The sequence below is a fragment of the Elephas maximus genome, chromosome 1 (genome assembly GCF_024166365.1).
Source record: "Elephas maximus indicus isolate mEleMax1 chromosome 1, mEleMax1 primary haplotype, whole genome shotgun sequence".
NCBI classification, from domain to species: domain Eukaryota; kingdom Metazoa; phylum Chordata; class Mammalia; order Proboscidea; family Elephantidae; genus Elephas; species Elephas maximus.
The window spans coordinates 34530466-34551605 of NC_064819.1; the positions used below are offsets into that span (position 1 = coordinate 34530466).

Here is a 21140-nt window from a genome sequence, read left to right on the forward strand (position 1 = left end):
TTTAAATCTTAAGCACTGTTTTGCTTTCTCTTGAATTTCTTTTTCTTCTGAGTAGAGCATATCATGTAGATCATGTAGTATTTCCTTTACAATAGATCTGAGGTTGCATGGCTGAATATTTTTATCCTAAATTGCGAATTATTGTTTGCATATATACTTCTGGGTACAATGTGATTTACTCTCAACATTTCAGTAAATATAGCACTGACTTCTCAGAAAAGTAATGTTGATTGTTAGCCAAATTATTAGCCCTTCGTAAGTAATCGATTCCCACCCCCCACTCAAAAAACTTTCTGGAATCTCTCTTTATTCTTAATAAGCCTCTGTACAGTTAAGACCATGGCCTGTAGATTTAGGCTGGCTGGGTTCAAGCAGTGTACCTGTCAATTGCTAATTGACCTTGGATAAGTTATTTAACTTCTCTTTGCCTTAGTTTTCTACTCTGTCCTCTAGGGTCGCTATGAGTCGGAATCAACTCGATGGCACTGGGTTTTGTTTGCCTTAGTTTTAAAAATGGGGATATTAATAGTGCATATCTCATGAAGTTGTAAAGATTATGTAATATAATCCATATAAAGCACTTAGATAATGACATAAGAGTTCAATACATGTTAGCTATGCTTGGCACTTGGTGGATTGTTTCAGCCTGAGGGCTCAGGCCTTTATTCAGTTTTATGACCTTATTGGTTATATTTCTTCAAATATTGCCTCCCCTCTTTTCTTTTAATCCCCTTCTTCTGAAAGTTCCATTAGACAGACACTAGAATTTGTAGAAGGATCTAATGTGTCTCATCTTTTTCTTTTTTAAAATAATTTTCATCACTTTATCTCTTTGTGATGCATTCTGGGAGAATTCCTAAGGCTGACTATCCAGTCCAATAATCTCTTTGAACTCCTCTCTTATGGTTCTTCAGACCATCTATACCAGGAATCAGCAAACTTTTTCTTAAACAGCTGGATAGTAAATATTTTAGGCTTTTGGACCACATGGTCTCTGTCACAAATACTCAGCTCTGAGTCACAGCACAAAAGCAGCCATTGGCAATACATAAAGAATGAGGATGACTGTGTTCAAATAAAACCTTGTTTACAAAACAGGGAGCCAGCCCATGGGGTATAGTTTGTCAATCCCTGATCTATAACATTATTTCAATAATTACATTTTCCATGTCCATTTTCTCTAATTGGTTTGTTTGCATTATCACCTAATCTTTTTTTTTTTTTATGTGATACCCTTTTTATGACTCTAAGGATGTTAATTATACTTTATAAAAATGTCCTGTTTTGATTTGCCCACTTTCTAAAGGATTAGTTGATACTTTCTTATTGTTCTTTGAAACTCTACCACCCACTTCCTACTCTTAACCCCAACATGTTTTTTTTTTTTTTTTCCTTTACTGAGAAAACAGGAACAATTAGAAGAGGACTTCTGTTTCTTTCCACTACCAAATCAAATCTGTATCTGTGTCTGGACATCCTTCCTTCCCTCCCATTACATTAGATAAGCTTCCAGTGTGCCTGTCCAGGGCCAAACTGTTCTGCTACTGTAATCCTCTAATCTACTCTGGGACTTTGCTTTTGCGATTGTGCCTTCGGTCTCCAACACCATCATAGTGGGTCTCTTTTAGATTATTAATATGGTGTAATATCTTGCATCTTAAAAAAACCCTCCCTTCAGCCCACATATGGTTTGTGCCCTATTTTGCTGCAGACTTTTACAGAAAGCTCTTTGAAAGAGTTGTCCACACTTGTCATCTGTTCCTTCTGCTCTTTCCTTCAATTAGGCATTTGTTCCCACCTTCCACCAAAATTGCTGTTGGCAGTATCACCAATGACCAATGATCATCGACCTCCACGTGGCCAAATCCGAAGATCAGTTTTCAGCCCTCATTTTATTTGACCTACCAGCAACACTTGACACAGTTGATACCTCTTACTTCTTGAAACCCATTATTCACTTGGCTTCCATGATACCACTAACCCTTTGTTTTTCTCCTACCCCATGGAATGCTTTTTCTAAATCGCCTTTGCTGGATTCTTTCCGTTCTTCCAACCCCCAAACATTGGAGTGCCTCAGCTCTTTTTTAAGACCTCGTCCCAGTCCGTAGTCACTAAAAGATGTCATACAAAGTTCCACAGTAGTCATCACAATCTATACTCTGGCAACACCTGAATTTTTATCTCTAACCCAAACCTCTCCCCTTACCTTGGATTTATAGTTCTAGTTGCATATCAGACATATCCAATTGGATATCTAATAAGCATCTCTAGCTTAACATGTCTAGTAGCAGAAATGTAGTACTTCTTATTTTAAAGATGATGATACTGAGATTAATAGGTGTTTCATAATTTGGTAAAAAATTGTGATCATGGAGTCATGATTTAAATTCACCTTCTTCTAACTCCAAAATTCTGTACTGAAAACTGTTGCAGAGTAGCATTATCCAGTCTGTTATTTAAGTTCACTATATAAGTTACATAGGTTATATAACTTCCTTTAAAAATTAAAGCCCATAAAAATCAATCTATTTATCCCCCAAAAGATGTTTTTCTGTTCATCTTGGAAAAATCAGCTAAAGAATCCTCAAATTAAAAAAAAAAGACTAACCTATCCAATTTTATTTCCCACATACATTTACATTTTTAATTTAAATTTAAAGATTTTGTCTTAGTGTAAACACTAGGCTGATGCTCCAATAGAAATTAAAACAAAAAGTTTATTGAAGGAATAATTTCATTCTGAGGAACAGAGAAACATGCGGCATTCAGTACAGACTACAGTATGTGTTCTACCTTGCAGGCAGAACAGTGGGTTATTTAACGGAGTGAACAAATGCAAATGGCTTCACATTAAAGAGGTTGCAGGGGAAGGAGAAATTTACAAGGGGTTGTTAAACTACCAACTTTATTAACATTAATTTCTAGCCTGACACAAATCTCTTATTTCTGATATAATTTAACTGAGGCAATATGTCTAAAGTGAGATGTATAAACATCCTCGAAGTGGGGATTTAGTGATGGATTTCAGGCTAAGTCAAACCTAGTTGGAGTCCTTGAAATATAAAGTTGACCATTTGTTATGAAATAATGAAGATTAAATCAGCTCTCGATCTGAAGTCTTTTGAAACAAAAACATCTCTCATCTAGCTAAGAGAAGGGAGTTAGGGCCCAGGTATTCACAGTGAATTCCCTGAAAGCAGTTACAATAGTAAGTTTATTTACATAAATTAAAGCTCAAGTCTTTGCACTCTTTGTGTCTCGAAATTTTTATAACTGTGATCTGCCTTTTTTTTTTTTTTTTTAACAAACTTAGTCTGTATCTAGTTAGCAATAACAAAGAACTAGCAAAGGCATTTGAGTGTGTGGATCATAACAAATTATGGATAACATTGTGAAGAATGGGAAATTCCAGAACACTTAATTGTGCTCATGAGGAACCTTTACATAGATCAAGAGGCAGTTGTTCGGACAGAACAAGGGGATACTAATTGGTTTAAAGTCAGGAAAAGTGTGCATCAGGGTTGTATTCTTTCACCATATCTATTCAATCTGTATGCTGAACAAATAATCCGAGAAGCTGGACTATATGAAGAAGAACGGGGCATCAGGATTGGAGGAAAACTCATTAACAACTGCGTTATGCAGATGACACAACCTTGCTTGCTGAAAATGAGGAGGACTGGAAGCACTTACTAATGAAGATCAGAGACCACAGCCTTCAGTATGGATTGCACCTCAACATAAAGAAAACAAAAATCCTCACAACTGGACCAATGAGGAACATCGTGATAAATGGAGTAAAGATTGAAGTTGTCAAGGATTTCATTTTACTTGGATCCACAATCAACAGCCATGGAAGCAGCAGTCAAGAAATCAAAAGATGCATTGCACTGGGCAAATCTGCTGCAAAGGACCTCTTCAAAGTGTTGAGGAGCAAAGATGTCACCTTGAAGACTAAGGTGCACCTGACCCAAGCCATGGTATTTTCAATTGCATCATATGCAAGTGAAAGCTGGACAATGAATAAGGAAGACTGAAGGAGAATTGATGCCTTCGAATCGTGGTGTTGGCGAAGAATATTGAATATACCATGGACTGCCAAAAGAACGAACAAATCTGACTTAGAAGAAGTACAGCCAGAATGCTCCTTAGAAGCAGGGATGGCAAGACTCCATCTTACATACTTCGTATGTTGTCAGGAGGAATCAGTCCCTGGAGAAGGACATCAAGCTTGGCAGAGTACAGGGTCAGCAGAAAAGAGGAAGACCCTCAATGAGGTGGATTGACACAGTGGCTGGAACAATGAGCTCAAGCATAGCAATGACTGTGAGGATGGCTCAGGACTGGGCAGTATTTCGTTCTGTTGTGCATAGGGTCGCTATGAGTCGGTACCGACTTGACAGCACCTAACAACAAAGCAGAAATACAATGAAAAAATCCCAATGAGTGAAAATTAATTTGGGAGTCAGGACGTGAGACTAAGGCTTGATATTTACCTATCTTGGCTATAAAGTTATTTATAGGTTCTAACTTCATTTTACATTACCAGCCCTATTCTCTAACCTCCTGTTAATGGAGGCATCTTCTCTGGGGTCAGCTTCATAAACAGACAGCAGACAATTTCTAACAGGCAGCAAGCAATTCTTTATCCAGGTTAGAAATTCTGACTCCTGCCTTCTTTGTTTTTTGAGCAGTAAAAATTTGACAAAAAGCTGAAGGGTTTTTTTAGAAGAGTAGAAATGAAAACTTCGTTTAATCCAGAATGGAGTTTTAATTTAGGTCTGAAGCCACCCAATTCAGATATGCCAGCTCCTCTATTTCTAAAATTCGCATCCACAGTTTTAAATTTTTTATAGTTTAAATTTCCCAAAATAAAATACTTCTTCATTTTGTAGTTGTGAATTTCTTAAAAATTGTTTTTTTTTTTTTAATAGAGATGGTGGGAGTACTGTCCAGGACCCTTTCTCAGGCAGAAGCCACAGATGCCATAGCCTCAAACCAAGATTCCAAAATAATCCTTAGAGAATTTCCCCTCCAAATCATTAGTCTTGAAGAAAAATTATTGGATAACCACTGTTAAACATACAGTGCCATGCAAGGATTTTCTTCCTTTCTCTGTCTTTGTTGCTCCTAATTAATCAAGGTCACATTTCTAAAAACAAAATTAAGCCAAACACACAAAATATGGTGATTTAAAACACCAGTCAATTTATAACAACAGTTCAACTGTTTCAAGATCATTTCAACTCGGTATACTCGGGTACGATGGCCCATCGGAAAAAGAAAACAGACAAACATATAGCTTTAAAAATTCTTAAAGCATAGCCTGAATTCTAATGTTTCTACCCAGTTTTACAAAGACATTTCAGAAATAACTTGACCATAGTTTAAATCAATGGAAATGCTATGTGTCTACTTAAAAGCTATATAAATTCCTAAATATTAATTTTAACTCAACTGGCTGTCATCTTTTTGTATGCTCAGTCTAAAGGCTGGAGTTTGTTGTCTGCATGGAGAAAGATTTAAGCCACACACATTAAAAGAAAAAAAAAAAAAAAGAATTCCTTAGAGCTTAAATTTTTGTCTTGTATCTAGCACTGCACTTAGAGTTTCAAAACTTTTTACTTTAAAACACTTTACTTGAAACCAACCTTTTTTTAGATTGTTCCTTCTAAGAGGATCGATAAAAGCACAACACTTCCCCACCCTCACCTCTGAAAACCTTTGGAATTCTTCTTGTTTCCCTTGTTTTTAGGTCTTTTTTATTGCTGACAATTCTCAGAGAATCCTTCTACATTCCTCTGCAGGCAGGCCTCTCATCAGAGAGGCAGACCACTTTCAGAGGTGCCTTTTATCCTCTTTAGCCACCCCTTCATCTTTGATGTCCTTGATTAGGGCAGCCCAGTGATCCAGATGCAAGGCCTGGGTCATCTGCTAAAGATTCTGATCATCACCTTTGACTCATCGTGCTGGTGTCAGTGACAGTGCCTACAGAGACAACCATGACAGATAGAGGAACTGTTTTCCAGTTGTTATAGTTGCTGTACTATTTACAGCCACTGTCCTTGGGGACTAAGGAGAATTGTTTGTCCTCAAAAGTCTCCTTAAGACTTAGCATGGCTACCACTTCCCCTGGTTAGCTGCTGCTTTGTCACTTCCAATGGCCTGAACAGAGCTTGCTGTAATGATCTGCAAATTTTCTTCTCTCCCTGGTCCTTTTAATTCACCCATCTCCCCCTGGTCCTAGCCCTTGGGTATCTTTGCCCTTCCCGCCACTTCTTGAGATGACTCCGATTCTGTTGATTCATACCTGTATCCCCACATTCTTTCAGGGCTGTGAAAGTTCCCCTCCAGCCTTGAACCTGATGCTGTAATAAATCAAATGTTTGCTGGCTTGGACGTTGCATCCTTTTTGACACCCCGTCTTAGGGATTAGGCTGTTCCCCATCATAGGGATCAATCTGTTTTTCATGCCAGACACTCAGTGCACGGTCTAGTTATATTACTAGGGTCTCCGCAGAGACCGGCTCACACCCTGCCCACGTGCCAATTTGGTGATTCCCTGAGAAATTTAAGTAGCAGGTTGACACAAGTGCTGTAGTCCCCAGCCTAACTCAAGTTGCTGGGAAAACGAACTTCGGCTGTTTTCCAGTTGCAATGAGGAAAGAATGTATGTAAAATGCTTTAGTTGAAATGTGGCTTAAGGTTTCTTCCACACTGAGGCTGTTGAGTAGAATAGGTGAGACATCATGGATTTGAAAAGTACCTGACTTATTGTCCACTGCAACACATACACATGGCGAAATAGGTATGCACTGTTCACATAAAATGTCTTGGGTATGCAGAAATGATTTATACATGATCCAAATTTCATCCTTCAGAATCTCATTATTTTGGGCACAAACCCCTCTCAAACTTCTCTCCAGATCATGTATGGCTACACCCCTAATTACAAATTCATTTACATGTGTTTTGTGCATTATACTGGTAGTGGCATGGTGAAGGAGCCAATTACCAAGAATGATTGACAACTGAATGTGAACCTTGAGAATTTCAACCCCAGTTGTTCCATTTGGTCTGACAGTGTTCTTGAGTACCTGACTTTTCTGGCCATACGTTTGTAAATATTTTTCAACTGCTTCTCCCACCTTTAAAAAAAATTTTAATCTGTTTCTCCACAAGGTCTTGCTGACCTATACATGTTCCCCTGAACTCACTGACTTTACACATTCCATTTCTTCTAAGTCTGATAGTTTCTCTTCCTCCAGTGCCATAGGTTTTTCCCTCTGCATTCTCCCTGTGATCAATGTTGCCCATTTGACATAAGCAATGTGATAAGTGCTTTTGTAGAAGCGTGAAGGAATTGATATTCTGCAAACAAAGAGAAGGCTCCGGAAAGATTTCTTAGAGGAGTTAGCATTTGAAGAAGGCATAAAGGAGAAGGCTGGGAGGGCACTCTAGGCAATGGGAACAGCAAACACGGAGTTGGAGAAAATGAAGAGTAGTATAGTGTAGAACAAATCAGTCTTTGGAGAAATAAAGCCAGAATGTTCCTTAGATGCTAGGATAGTAAGAGTTTGGCTCACTTTGGACACATCATCAGAAAAGGCCAATCGCTAGAACGGGACATTATGTTTGGTAAAGCAGAGGGGCAACAGAATAAGGGAAATCCTCAATTAGATGTATTCACACACTAGCTACAACAATGGACCCAGACACACCAGCAATCATGATGAGGGTACAGAACCAGCCAATGTTCTGTTGTGTTATACCTGAGTTCTCCATGAGTCCGAGTTGACTGTACAGCAACAAACAACAACAACACAGTGTCGCTGAAGTGCCGGGCAGGCTGGAGAAAAGTGGGGAGGGATTAGCCTGGAGACAGAGGTCAGGGCAGATAGTGAGTGGCCTTGAACTCATCCTAAAGACTTTGGACTTCATCATATGGGGCCTGGGAAGTAAGTGAGTGACTGGTAAAAGATATATTTTTATAGACGTGCTGGTAACAGGAAGAGGGGAGAGACTGGAGGCAGACAGCATAATTAGGAGACAAATCCTCACCTGCTTTCGTTCCTCAAGGCAGTGAGTCTGCTTCCTTTCCACCCTGCCTGCTCCCTCTAGGAGCTTTAGGGCAGCTGTGGTTTCTTGATGGAGTCCCTGGGTGGCACAAATGGCTAAGCGCTCAACTACTAGCCAAAAGGTTGGTGGTTTGAACCCAGCCAGAGGCACCTTGGGAGACCTGACAATCCACTTCTGAAAGGTCACAGCCTTGAAAAAGCTGTGGAGCAGCTCCACGCTGCACACATGGGGTCTGCATGAGTCAGAACTGACTCCACAGCATTTACAACAGCAGCATGGTTTCCAGAAGCGGAGCAATGAGGAGGGAGGAATTTGCAGGGTTCTTAGTGTGCACCCTGATAAGAGGTCATAGCAAAGCCACGTCCATAGTGAAGGATTATATAGTTGTAACCCTGTTTGGAGTGTAGTGCCTGGCACAGCATAGGTACTCAGAAATATTTGTTGAATGAGTGAATAATTGGAAAAACCTCGTTCCTTGGCATAGTCCTACCTACAAAACCAGAACTCCTTTTTTAAACACCCCTGTGGAAAAAACAAAGAAGGATCTCCTTAAAATTTAGCCCTAATAAAAATTTTTTTTTTATCAGTTAAATTTCCTTGGAAATTGGTTCTTTAACTGGCCCATGGAGGCTGCATGAGGATTAGAAATAGCATGGGCTTCAGAGTCAGGTGGACTCAGATTCAAATCTTCACTTAGTAATTGTGTGAACTTGAACAATTTCATAACGTTTCCTACCAATGAAGAAAGAGTTGCAGTGAAGAAGGACAACAGTGGATGCAAGATGCTTAAGGCAAAGCCTGGCTGCAGCCCAGTGAAGGACACACAAAAATAGACAGGCAGGAGCTCTGAGAAGTCAGGGAAGAGCCCTAGACTTATAGCTGGGCTGCCATTGGTCCTTCCCTCCCCTGCTCCAGCCTGGTAACACTCCCATTTAGGCTTTTGTCTGAGGCCAGTCAGACAGGTTAATCCATGCAGAGGTACAAATCTCAGTCCCAAACCACCATTGTACAAGAAATATTAGTTTTATTTTTCTATAAGAATTAAATTTTCTAATATCAGTCTGAAATTATTTGAAAGGTAGAAACATAATTTCAGTTGATATGCATTCCTTTTCACATTCCTCCTTCTGATCCCTCTAATCCCAGGATCCCTTGCTAATCTCTAATTTTTAACCTTTTAGCTTTACTAGGGTGCTTACGGAGTCCTGGTGTCACAGTGGTTAAGAGCTTGGCTACTAACCAAAACGTCGGCAGTTGGAATCCACCAGCTACTCTTTGGAAACCCTATGCTGTTCTGCTCTGCCCTGTAGGGTTCCCTATGAGTCAGAGTCTACTGGACAGCGTGAAGGATTGTTCCTTCATAATAATCCTTTCCTTTTGTCCTCTGACCCCAAGGTTTTGAAATTCAAAAGCTAGAAAAAGATGATTTTCTTTCTGACTCTCAGGGCAATGAATGCTGTCAGTGCTGAGGGGTGCTGGTGGGGTGGGGGTGGGGAGGGGAGCTGATGAGGTGGCGGAGGGACGCTAGTGGGGCAGGGGAGGGGCAATAGTGGGGCAGTGATGGGGTAGGGGGCCAAAGGATATGAGCAAATGCAAGTGGCAAATCCAAGTCAATTTAAAGTTTTATCCACTTCATTTTTTACATTTTCTCCGGTTAAATCGTCCCACTTTAGTTTTGCGTATTTCACCTTCTTTTGCCCTTAGATATTATACTTTGTCTAAAACAATTTTCTGTTCATTGCCAAGGGCATTCTTGTGAAGTTGACCATGCTAAATTAAGAAATAGGAATCTAACTTACTGGGCTATTCAGCATTTTGGGATTAAACTGATCATTTAAAAATGAGTTCTTTGGACTGTGCTTTAAAAGGGTGTAATGAAATTAATTCTCTGATCATTAGATTTGGGGGCATTGTTAGGACAAGAACTTAAGTGCCTTCTTTTAGTCCAGTTGCTAAATTATAATATTGTGTTTCTAAAGGCTAAGCCAAACTAGGAAAACTTGATAAATGCCAGTACTTTTAATTTTTTTTTTTAGGGTTTCAAACATCTGTGTCCTGGCACAAACTGTAGAATTTATTAGTAATTTTTTTTTTTTTTACTACCTTAGTTTTATTCATTTGTTTATAAACATTTATATAAACATATCTCACAGAAATGTTTAGCAATTTAGCTTATTGGGAGAAGTCAAAAATAGTACTATATTTCTAAATCTGGTTTTTCAAAGGAATGATTTAAGTTAAATGGGAACTAAGAAAACAGCTTGGAAAAGGAGCTAAGTGAGGCTTTTGGTCCTTTTATTAGACCATCATTATAAGATTTTTTTTTTTTTTTTATAAGATAGCTACTTTGTCAGAGTGGGATGTCTTTGTCAGATATAAATCTGAACCTCCACCAGAATATAAATTCAATATATAATCACTTGGAAAGTAAATCTTAAACACTCTGAATTGTGGGAACAATCAATCAAAAGTTCTTTCATTCTGAGGTCCAAATTGATTCGTATAAAAATCAGTTACTCATGACTTGTGGTCAGTCATGCCTGAAGGTGGTAATGTTGTTGAACTTGAGTTTGATGTTTTGGCCTGTGCTCATAGAATGAATGGAAATTTTTTTTCTAATACATAATTTATTCTAAAGACTTACCATATGCACGGATTCCTGCATTACCCAACAGGTCTTTTTTAATAGGCACCTGAGCAAAGCAGAGTACTTAGGAAAATTTCAGGACTCTTTAATCAGGTGAATAAGCTTATGAGACCATTTATGTGTAGAAATGTGCATGCCTTCATCTTTTGTCACAACTGGAAAAAACCACGATGTTGTTTTGGAGCTAACCCCTCTTCAGCATTGAGATAACCCATTAGCACCTGAGAGTCAGAAAATACTGGAAATAGAATGGACCTTGGACATCACTTAGCCCAATTCACTTGTTTTATAGGTTCAGAAATTAAAGTGTCATACAACTTGCCTGAGAACACACAGTGATTAAACCTGGCTGAGTCAGGGTAGGGCCCCAGGCTTCCTGACTCAAAGCCTCTGACCACTGCAACATTCTTATTTCCTGCTTCCAGTGGGGTTGGGGAAGGTCTGTCCACAGTGTAATCATCTCGTTCATAGGAGAGTACAAAATAAAGGCATATAAAATTGTTTCACTCTTGTAATTTTATTTTAGTTAAAGTTTCCCTTATAGTTAGGATTACAAATTTAAAAACAGTTTCTCTAATATTCCAAACACTTCTAATTATAGAGCAAAAAGCCAGCTTACCATGCATTATCTTAGTAATCCGTCTTTCTCCATGCTTCGTTTATGTATCTGTTCTGTATAAACACTACTGGCTTCTAATTATCTACTTAATTGTTCCCCTATTAACAGCTATTTGGGATCAGCTATTATGCTTTATTCAACTATTATACTCCTAAATTCTTAGGACAATAAATTTTTGGTAAGTGGGTGCTAAAAACCAAAAACTAAGCCAGTTGCCATTAAGTTGATTCTGATTATGGTGACCCCAAGTGTTTCAGAGTAGAACGAGTCCATACAGTGGTTTTCAGTGGATGTGATCTTTTGGATGTAGATTGCCAGGCCTTTCTCCTGAGGCAGCTATGGGTGGATTCGAATGGCCAACCTTTCAGTTATTAGTGCCTAACCATTTGTGCCACCCAGGGACTCCTAAATGGAGGCCGGGGCACCATTTTCTTGAAGGTAGTAGCCCTGTTTTCATATTTGTATCCTTTCACACACGAGGCACTCAGTATATGTTTGTAATGAATAATGGAATTAATGAATATACACAGAGTACTTTTGTAGGCATCTTAACTAGAAAGGATGGTTTTTTTTTTTTTTAAGTAGTAAGTTGTATAGTTCTTAGTTCTTAGTGTTCATGTTATGCCTTTAGAATGCATAAAAACTTTGTAGCCCTGGAAATTAAGTAACCAAGGCAAGTCTGAAGTGTGAACTGGGCCTGAGCATCTCTGAGAAAAATGTTGCAAATTCATTTAACTACACTGGTTACTGGCCCAAGTTTTCAGTTTTATTTGGTTAATAGTATGTTTGCTGAGAAAATTGGATTTAGTACCAATTTTTTATATTGTTGTTAGTTGTTAGGTGCCATTGAGTTGGTTCCGACTCAGAGCGACCCTATGCACAACAGAATGAAACACTGCCTGGACCTGTGCCATCCTTACAATCATTGTTATGCTTGAGCGCATTGTCACAGCCACTGTGTCAATCCACCTCGTTGAGAGTCTTCCTCTTTTCCACTGACCCTGTACTCTGCCAAGCATGATGTCCTTCTCCAGGGACTGATCCCTCCTGACAACGAGTCGAAAGTACATAAGACGCAGTCTCGCCATCCTTGTCTCTAAGGAGCATTCTGGCCGCACTTCTTCCAAGACAGATTTATTCGTTCTTTTGGCAGTCCACGGTATATTCAATATTCTTTGCCAACACCACAATTCAAAGGCATCAACTCTTCTTCGGTCTTCCTTATTCATTGTCCAGCTTTCACATGCATATGATGTGATTGAAAATACCATGGCTTGGGTCAGGCGCACCTTAGTCTTCAAGGTGACATCTTTGCTCTTCAACACTTTGAAGAGGTCCTTTGCAGCAGATTTCCCCAGTGCAATGCATCTTTTGATTTCTTGACTGCTGCATCCATGGCTGTTGATTGTGGATCCAAGTAAAATGAAATCCTTGACAACTTCAATCTTTTCTCCATTTATCATGATGTTGCTCATTGGCCCAGTTGTGAGGATTTTTGTTTTCTTTATGTTGAAGTGTAATCCATACTGAAGGCTGTGGTCTTTGATCTTCATTAGTAAGTGCTTCAAGTCCTCTTCACTTTCAGCAAGCAAGGTTGTGTCATCTGCATAACGCAGGTTGTTAATGAGTTGTCATCCAATCTTGATGCCCCATTCTTCTTCATATAGTCCAGCTTCTCATACTATTTGTTCAGCATACGGATTAAATAGGTATGGTGAAAGAATACAACCCTGATGCACACCTTTCCTGCCTTTAAACCGATCAGTATCCCCTTGTTCTGTCCGAACAACTGCCTCTTGATCTATGTAAAGGTTCCTCATGAGCACAATTACGGGTTCTGGAATTCCCATTCTTTGGAGTGTTATCCATAGTTTGTATTGATCCACAAAGTCAAATGCCTTTGCATAATCAATAAAACACAGGTAAACTTCCTTCTGGTATTCTCTGCTTTCAGCCAGGATCCATCTGACAACAGCAATGATATCCCTGGTTCTACATCCTCTTCTGAAACCGGCCTGAATTTCTGGCAGTTCTCTGTCGATATACTGCTGCAGCCGTTTTTGAATGATCTTCAGCAGAATTTTGCTTGCGTGTGATAGTAATGATATTGTTCTATAATTTCCACATTCGGTTGGAATGATATTGTTCTATAATTTCCACATTCAGTTGGATCACTTGGGAATAGACATAAATATGGATCTTTTCCAATCAGTTGGCCAGGAAGCTGTCTTCCATATTTCTTGGCATAGACGAGTGAACACCTCCAGCGCTGCATCTGTTTGTTGCAACATCTCAATTGATATTCCATCAATTCCTGGAGCCTTGTTTTTTGCCAATGCCTTCAGAGCAGCTTGGACTTCTTCCTTCAGTACCATTGGTTCCTGATCATATGCCACCTCTTGAAATGGTTGAATATTGACTAATTCTTTTTGGTATAATGACTCTGTGTATCCCTTCCATCTTCTTTTGATGCTTCCTGTGTCATTTAATATTTTCCCTATGGAATCCTTCACTATTGCAACTCAAGGCTTGAATTTTTTCTCCAGTTCTTTCAGCTTGAGAAACGCCAAGTGTGTTCTTCCCTTTTGGTTTTCCATCTCCAGCTCTTTGCACATGTCATTATCATACTTTATTTTGTCTTCTCGAGAGGGCCTTTGAAATCTTCTGTTCAGTTCTTTTACTTTATCAATTCTTCCTTTTACTTTAGCTGCTCGATGCTCAAGAGCAAGTTTCAGAGTCTCCTCTGACATCCATCTTGGTCTTTTCTTTCTTTCCTGTCTTTTCAGTGACCTCTTGCTTTCTTCATGGATGACGTCCTTGATGTCATTCCACAACTCATCCAGTCTTTGGTCACTAGTGTTCAGTGTGTCAAATCTATTCTTGAGATGGTCTCTAAATTCAGGTGGGATATACTCAAGGTCCTATTTTGGCTCTCGTGGACTTGCTCTGATTTTCTTCAGTTTCAGCTTGAACTTGCATATGAGCAATTGATGGTTTGTTCCATAGTCGGCCCCTGGCCTTGTTCTGACTGATGATATTGAGCTTTTCCATCATTTCTTTCCACAAATGTAGTCAGTTTGATTTCTCTGTGTTCCATCTGGTGAGGTCCACGTGTACGGTCGCCGTTTATGTTGGTGAAAGAAGGTATTTGCAATGAAGAAGTCGGCCTTGCAAAATTCTGTCATTCTATCTCTGGCATTGTTTCTATCACCAAGGCCATATTTTCCAACTACTGATCCTTCTTCTTTGTTTCCAACTTTTGCATTCCAATCGATAGTAATTATGAATGCATCTTGATTGCATGTTTGATCAATTTCAGACTGCAGTAGCTGATAATAATCTTCTATTTCTTTATCTTTGGCCCTAGTGGTTGGTGTGTAAATTTGAATAATAGTCGTATTAGCTGGTCTTCCTTGTAGGCATATGGATATTATCCTATCACTGACAGCGTTGTACTTCAGGATGGATCTTGAAACGTTCTTCTTGACGATGAATGCAACACCATTCCTCTTGAAGTTGTCATTCCCAGCATAGTAGACTATATGATTGTCCAATTCAAAATGGCCAATACCAGTCCCTTTCAGCTCACTAATGCCTAGGATATCGATGTTTATGTGTTCCATTTCATTTTTGACAATTTCCAGTTTTCCTAGATTCATACTTTGTATATTCCAGGTTCCAATTGTTAATGGATATTTGCAGCTGTTTCTTCTCATTCTGAGTCGTGCCACATCAGCAAATGAAGGTCCCGAAAGCTTTACTCCATCCACATCATTAAGGTCGACTCTACTTTGAGGAGGCTACTCTTCCCCGGTCATGTTTTGAGTGCCTTCCAACCTGGGGGGCTCATCTTGCAGCACTGTATCAAACAATGTTCTGCTGCTATTCATAAGGTTTTCACTGGCTAATGCTTTTCAGAAGTAGACTGCTGGGTCCTTCTTCCTAGTCTGTCTTAGTCTGAAACTCAGCTGAAACCTGTCCTCCATGGGTGACCCTGCTGGTATCTGAATACCAGTGGCATAGCTTCCAGCATCACAGCAACACACAAGCCCCCACAGTACGACAAACTGACAGACATGTGGGGGAATTTTTTACATAGTGAACTAAAATCAACAAATAAAGAGGGAAGACTGAATTGGGGTGCCACAGTGAATTCAGGGGAGATGGTGTCACTTAATTTTAAACAGAAATAGGGGAAACTTTTCAAGATTTAGTAACTTCTCAATCCTCACCCACCTCCTGCCCTCCTCCTGTCAAAAGTTCATTTGTAATAGAGTAAGAGCAAAAAAAGTGAGTGCTTCATCTTTGAAAAGAAAGAACTGATCTTTATCTAATATGACTCTTGGAGAGCCTTTCTTTGAGGTTAAGGCCCAGAAGATCGTAAGTACTGCTCTTATTAGTTAATAAGACTCAGCATGAATAGATGAAAATTTACATTAAATGCCTAAAACTTGAAGCTTAAAATTATATTAGAAACCAAATGTATTATTGTTATTACCCTATTTGAGGTAATATAAGAGCACCACTACCACTACTAACAGGACCAAAAGATTGCAGGATTGGTCCTTATCTCCTAGGGGAGAAGACGGGGAAGGGTGTCTGTGCCATGTTTTGTTCTGTTGCCTTTTCTATATTGTGTCATTTAATCTGTATACACCCCTGTGAGGTATATGTCATTATCTTCACAGTTCAGGAAACTGAGGCTCAGATAAGTGAAATAATTTGTTGAAGGTCATAATTGCTTGGTGGCAAGACAGCTGTGGTACCTCCTAAGCTGCGTCTCTAGCCTCACCTTCCTCCCTTCTCTTCACCGCTCTGCCACAGTGGCCTCTGCTCTTCCTTGGACCTCCCAAGCCTGCTGCCTTCTCAGAGCTTTTGCCCTTGCTGTTTCCTCTGCTTAGGGCTCTCCTCCTTTAGCTATTTTCGCATGGTCAGGTCCTCTTCATTCAGGCCTCTGATCACATGTCATCTCCTGAGAAAGACCTTCCCTGCTGACTCTTCCTAAAACATCCTATTTCATATGCCATTCTTAGTAAGTGCACCGTTATTTTAGGTACTCGACTTGACAGCAATGGGTTCGGTTTTGGTGAGAAGGAAAAAAAATGCCAATTCATTCATGAATGACAATTTTATAAAATGCCTCCTCATTTTAGAGATGTTTAAGAATGTTCATTTTGGGGTCCATGAAGTGCAGTAGAACTGCCTGGCTCTCTCTAGTGTTTCTTCACCCTGAATTGTTTCTCTTTGCAGCATTCATCACTACATGACCTTATGTCATGCGTTTTCTTTACTGTCTTCTCTCTCCACACTAGAGTCTAAGTTCCTGAATGTAGGAGATTTGTTTTGTTTATTACTGGCTTCAGGGACTAACTAGGTGCTCACCAAACCCACCCTGTCTTCTACCTGGGTGCTTGGCTGTATTCCCCAGCCTCACTTTCAGTTGGGTAAGTTGTGTGACAGAGTTCTGGCCAATGGAATGTAGGTGGAAGTGAGGTCTCCCACCCCTAGGCCTGGCCTATAAAACTGTCCTTGTAATCCCTCTCTCTCTTTTCCTCATCTTGCAGTCTTAGGGGATGTCAGAGCTATGAGGGGGAAGACACCTGCATCTCGAAATGACTGTATAACTGTGTGACGTTATACCTCTGCCTCCATCCATTGACCATCATCGGACTGTGATGTGAGTAAGAAATAAACCTTCATAGATTAAAGCCAGTGAAATTTGGGCTTTTGTGTTACATCAGCTAGTGTACGATGACTAATACAAAAAAAACATTGCTCTAACTATAGTATCCAGAATCATGTATGGCATGTAGTAAGCTTTTAATAATTTATAAGCTTAGGGAAAATAATAGGAATAGCATCTTTGTGAAGAAAGATTACAGATTTTGGTTTTTCTATAAGACATTTGAGGTATTTGGTGGGAGGGTGGTTACAACATCCTTTAGCCTCCTCCTCACTTTAGGTGGCCTGGAAGAATTTGGAGGAGCCCTGGTGGCACAGCGGCTGAGCACTTGGCTGCTACCTGAAGGGTCAGTGGTTCGAACCTACCAGCTCCTCTGTGGAAGAAAGATGTGGCAGTCTGCTTCTGTAAAGATTTACAGCTCTGGAAACCCTTTGGGGCAGTTCTGCTTTGTCCTTTGGGGTCGCTATGAGTTGGAATTTGACTTGACAGCAGTGGGTTGGGTTTTAAGGTTCTAGAGATTTCAGTGTTCAATTTGCACAAAAAGTGAGTTCAGTAAAATCAGTGGGGATATGTAGAAGGAGAGGACTCAGAAATTGTGATTTATTGATTATTAAGTGCAGAAACTCTGAGTAATAAGTTCAAAGTAAAGTAGAGAAGTTAGAGTTGAGAAGACTTGAGATGCCTGAAGTGCTATCATCAGTACTCTTTTTTTCAGATTAGCTTCAGAATTTTCTGGAATTTTGACTATTAACAAGGGGTGTATGCACGTGTTTGTGTGTTCTAGGACATAGCTCACCCGTAAGCGAGCATAATCTGCTTCAGAAAGCTGCTCAACAAACTTCTACTTTTTCCCCTAATTTACCCTTTTTTCTCTCTTGTTCCCTCCTCTGAAGGAAGAGAAAGAAACTGGTTAGGGCTTGTCAGGGGGATGATATTGGACAAAGACGATCTATTTTATTCACCTCTCTCGTCTCTACATTAAAATTTCTGGGAAATATTGTTAAGGGTGTGAAATCTCAAAGATCTTAGCATAGGATTAATTTATCTCTTTCCCATGTTTCAGGGTTTCTGTCCTTTGGGAAACACCAGGTAAATTCCCAGGGCTGGCTGAGCGCTTTCTCCAGGGACTCTCCTGGCATTCTGTGCTTCCCTGCAGCAACAATCCCAAAACATACAGCATCCTGGAGGTAGGGTCCATATCTACGTCTTCATTTTATTTCCACAGTCCAACACAAGGACTGATAAAATGTTCATTAAATAGCTTTTGAACAGAACAGTGAATGACGCTGGTTTTTTTTGAAACTGGCGTCATCATTGGAGGCAGTGATTAGTTAATGTCTTCAAAGTTATTTCAAGACCTGTTAATCTAGATTTAAATATCCTAAAAAAAAGAAAAAAAGAAGAAGAAGAAACAAGCTAACTGCTCTGAGTTGAACATTTATTTCAAATCAAATGTTCCCTTCCTTATTTTTCTTCCTTATTCTCAACTTGCTCAGCATGAGTTTATTGGAATAGGTTCCTTTCTAATTTGTAACACATATATTGAATAGGCACTTGACATGACTTCATGGTAATCCATTTTATCTGCTAAATTTGCAGATTTTATCTTCCTTGGCCCTTCTTAGTTTTCAATTTAGTGCCATGGGCTTCAGGCCATTATAAAAGGTTTGATTTTAAGGTGAAAGTTTGAATCAATTGCTATCCTAAGGTAAAACTCATATTGATTTCATATTTCAAAGCTGTTAAGTGTAACTCATATGTAATAGTCCTGATAGAACAACACTGCCTCCTTGAATAAGAGCTTGGTTAGGCTATAGCCCCTGCTAGGATGTTTTGAGAGGCAGGATGACAAGGCCCTGCCTAGGACACTTGGACTCATCTGGCAGGACTCTGTCCATAGCAGTGGATGTGGAGGGATGCCATGAGGAGTGTAGGAGTACAGGGTGGAAGAGGGAAGCAGATGGGGTGAGCCAGGTGGAGCAAGGAGAGGACAGTATTAATGAGAGGAATGGCAAAAATATATAACAGCTACTGCTGTGCTTTTACAGATAAACAAGCAAAAAGCCCTACATTTATATTTACTACCTAGACCTAGAGTATTTTCCAAAAGAGACAGAGAATTGTCTATAGCTGTTATTTCAATAATGACACAAAGAATTGATGAGTCTGGCATGAACACAATTGTAGATGAACACACTCAAGGAACAATAAAAGAATATGATTCAGAGGAGGACAGCACAGTGCTTGGCATGAGGTAGCTGTTCAGAGGTACTGGTTGGATACCTTGAATTTTGAATAAGACATAAGTTAATGATAAGAAGAGAAGAACTAGTTGCAGGATCAGGATGAGAAACTGGATAGAAAAATGGCCATAATCGCTGGTGATCTGGGACTTTGTCAATACATTAGAAATGAAAGATAAGTGAGTCTACAGTTGAATAACTCTAAAATTCATAGTTAAATAATTTATAATTATGTTTAAACTATTGTATTTTATTTTTCTCAAGGGATTTGCTTTTTCTGTTTTTCCAGATATCATAGTCTCCATTTTAGTGACTGAACTGTTTCGGTAAACCAGTAAGCAGTCATTTACATGAAGATGTATAAAAGAGAAAAATAAAACCAAATTCTAGACATAGGAGCACAACAATGTCATCACATACACTCACTGATAATGGAATTATATATCCTTCCTTAAAGGTTCTATCTCAAACTTTCTACTTTGAGAGAAAGAATATTTTTCTTCAAAATGGCAAAGTTACCACGATGAGATCTGATATAATGTAATCACTTCCATGATGAGATCTGCTATGAGCAGCCGATAAGTTGAAAGGGGGTTTCCTTGGGGACGTGGCCTGCCTCTAGCATATAAATGGATGTTCCAGCAAAGCTCACTCTCACTCTGGATCCTGCATCATACTCGTCATCCTCTGATCACTTCTTGCTTGGGACTTGAGACACCAGCCTCCTGTCTAACCTGGTTTGGATTCATCACTCCCTGCAACCACGTGAGTCAGGAGAAGCCTTCAGCCTTCAGTCTGACCCACAGATTTGGGACTTGCCAGCCTCCACAACTTCATGAACCATTTCCTTGAATTAAACTTATATATATATATATATATATATATATATGTTTTACTGGTTTTGCTCCTCTAGAGAACCCAGTCTAAGATATCTGGTCCCGAGAGTGGTTCTAAAGGAACAAAATTGTAAGGATGAGTTTTCTGAATTCGTTCTCAAGTCTGTATAGCCTTAAAGGTGCTGATGACTCTGCCTCCAGTAGTCAAGAGGGCACTGCTAATCCATGGAGAGAAGTGGATGTAGAAATATATAAAATATCACCACTAATGGAGCAAATATTTGTGAGAGACAAGGTTCTGGGTGATTGCATATTTGATACTTTTCTACAGTTTTGTCAGAATGAGAGATATAAAAGAGCTGGTTGGTTGGTCCTACTTACGCTAGATAAAGTGGTGAAAGAAAGAGCTGAGCTGAGGGCTTCAGAGTCACAGCTCAAGCTCCACATAAAAGACTGAAAGTTGCCACTTGTGGCTTGAAAGAAAGCCTTATTACTTGTAGTAACAGAGCTGATATTGTTGAAAACCAAAATCAAAGTCTTTTTGTAAGAGTGGCTGAATTATAATGGCAATTGAATTCCAAACCTTGAATGCTATCTGAAGTTAAAGGGGGGGTGTTGGTCGTGGGAACTGCTCTAACTGAATTAAGACACTAACTACAATGGGTCTGATTGGACCTCGTGGTGGTAGGGGACAAGTGGTGCCACTTAATCAACAAAGACAAGGTAGGCGTGGTTACTGTAATGGACATCAGAGTTAAAGCACTAATCAGAATAGTCTGATTCATATGGACTTGTGGCATTGGTTACTTAGTCTTGGTGTCCATGGGAGTGAAATAGATGATAAATCTACTAAATATTTACTTGATCTGTACAAGCAGAAGAGTCCTTGGTCAAGTGAATGGCAGCCTAGCTTGAACTGCCAGAATAGAGAGTCACGGCCCCTCAATCAGTTCCCAGACTTGAGGCAGTTTACAGACCCACAACCCCTTCAATGAAGAGGAGGCCTGGTTCCGTTGAGGAAAGACCCCACTAC

The 21140-nt window shown here is 39.6% G+C and overlaps 1 long non-coding RNA gene across 1 annotated transcript in view; it reads left to right on the forward strand.

Annotated features, from left to right (window-relative positions):
* Positions 1-19645, forward strand: part of LOC126074969 (uncharacterized) — a 29357-nt gene extending 9712 nt beyond the window's left edge. The window contains exons 2-4 of the long non-coding RNA XR_007517088.1: positions 16910-17022; positions 18092-18215; positions 19561-19645. This is a non-coding gene — a long non-coding RNA (uncharacterized LOC126074969). The remainder of the gene's footprint in view (positions 1-16909; positions 17023-18091; positions 18216-19560) is intronic.
* Positions 19646-21140: the final 1495 nt, after the last annotated feature.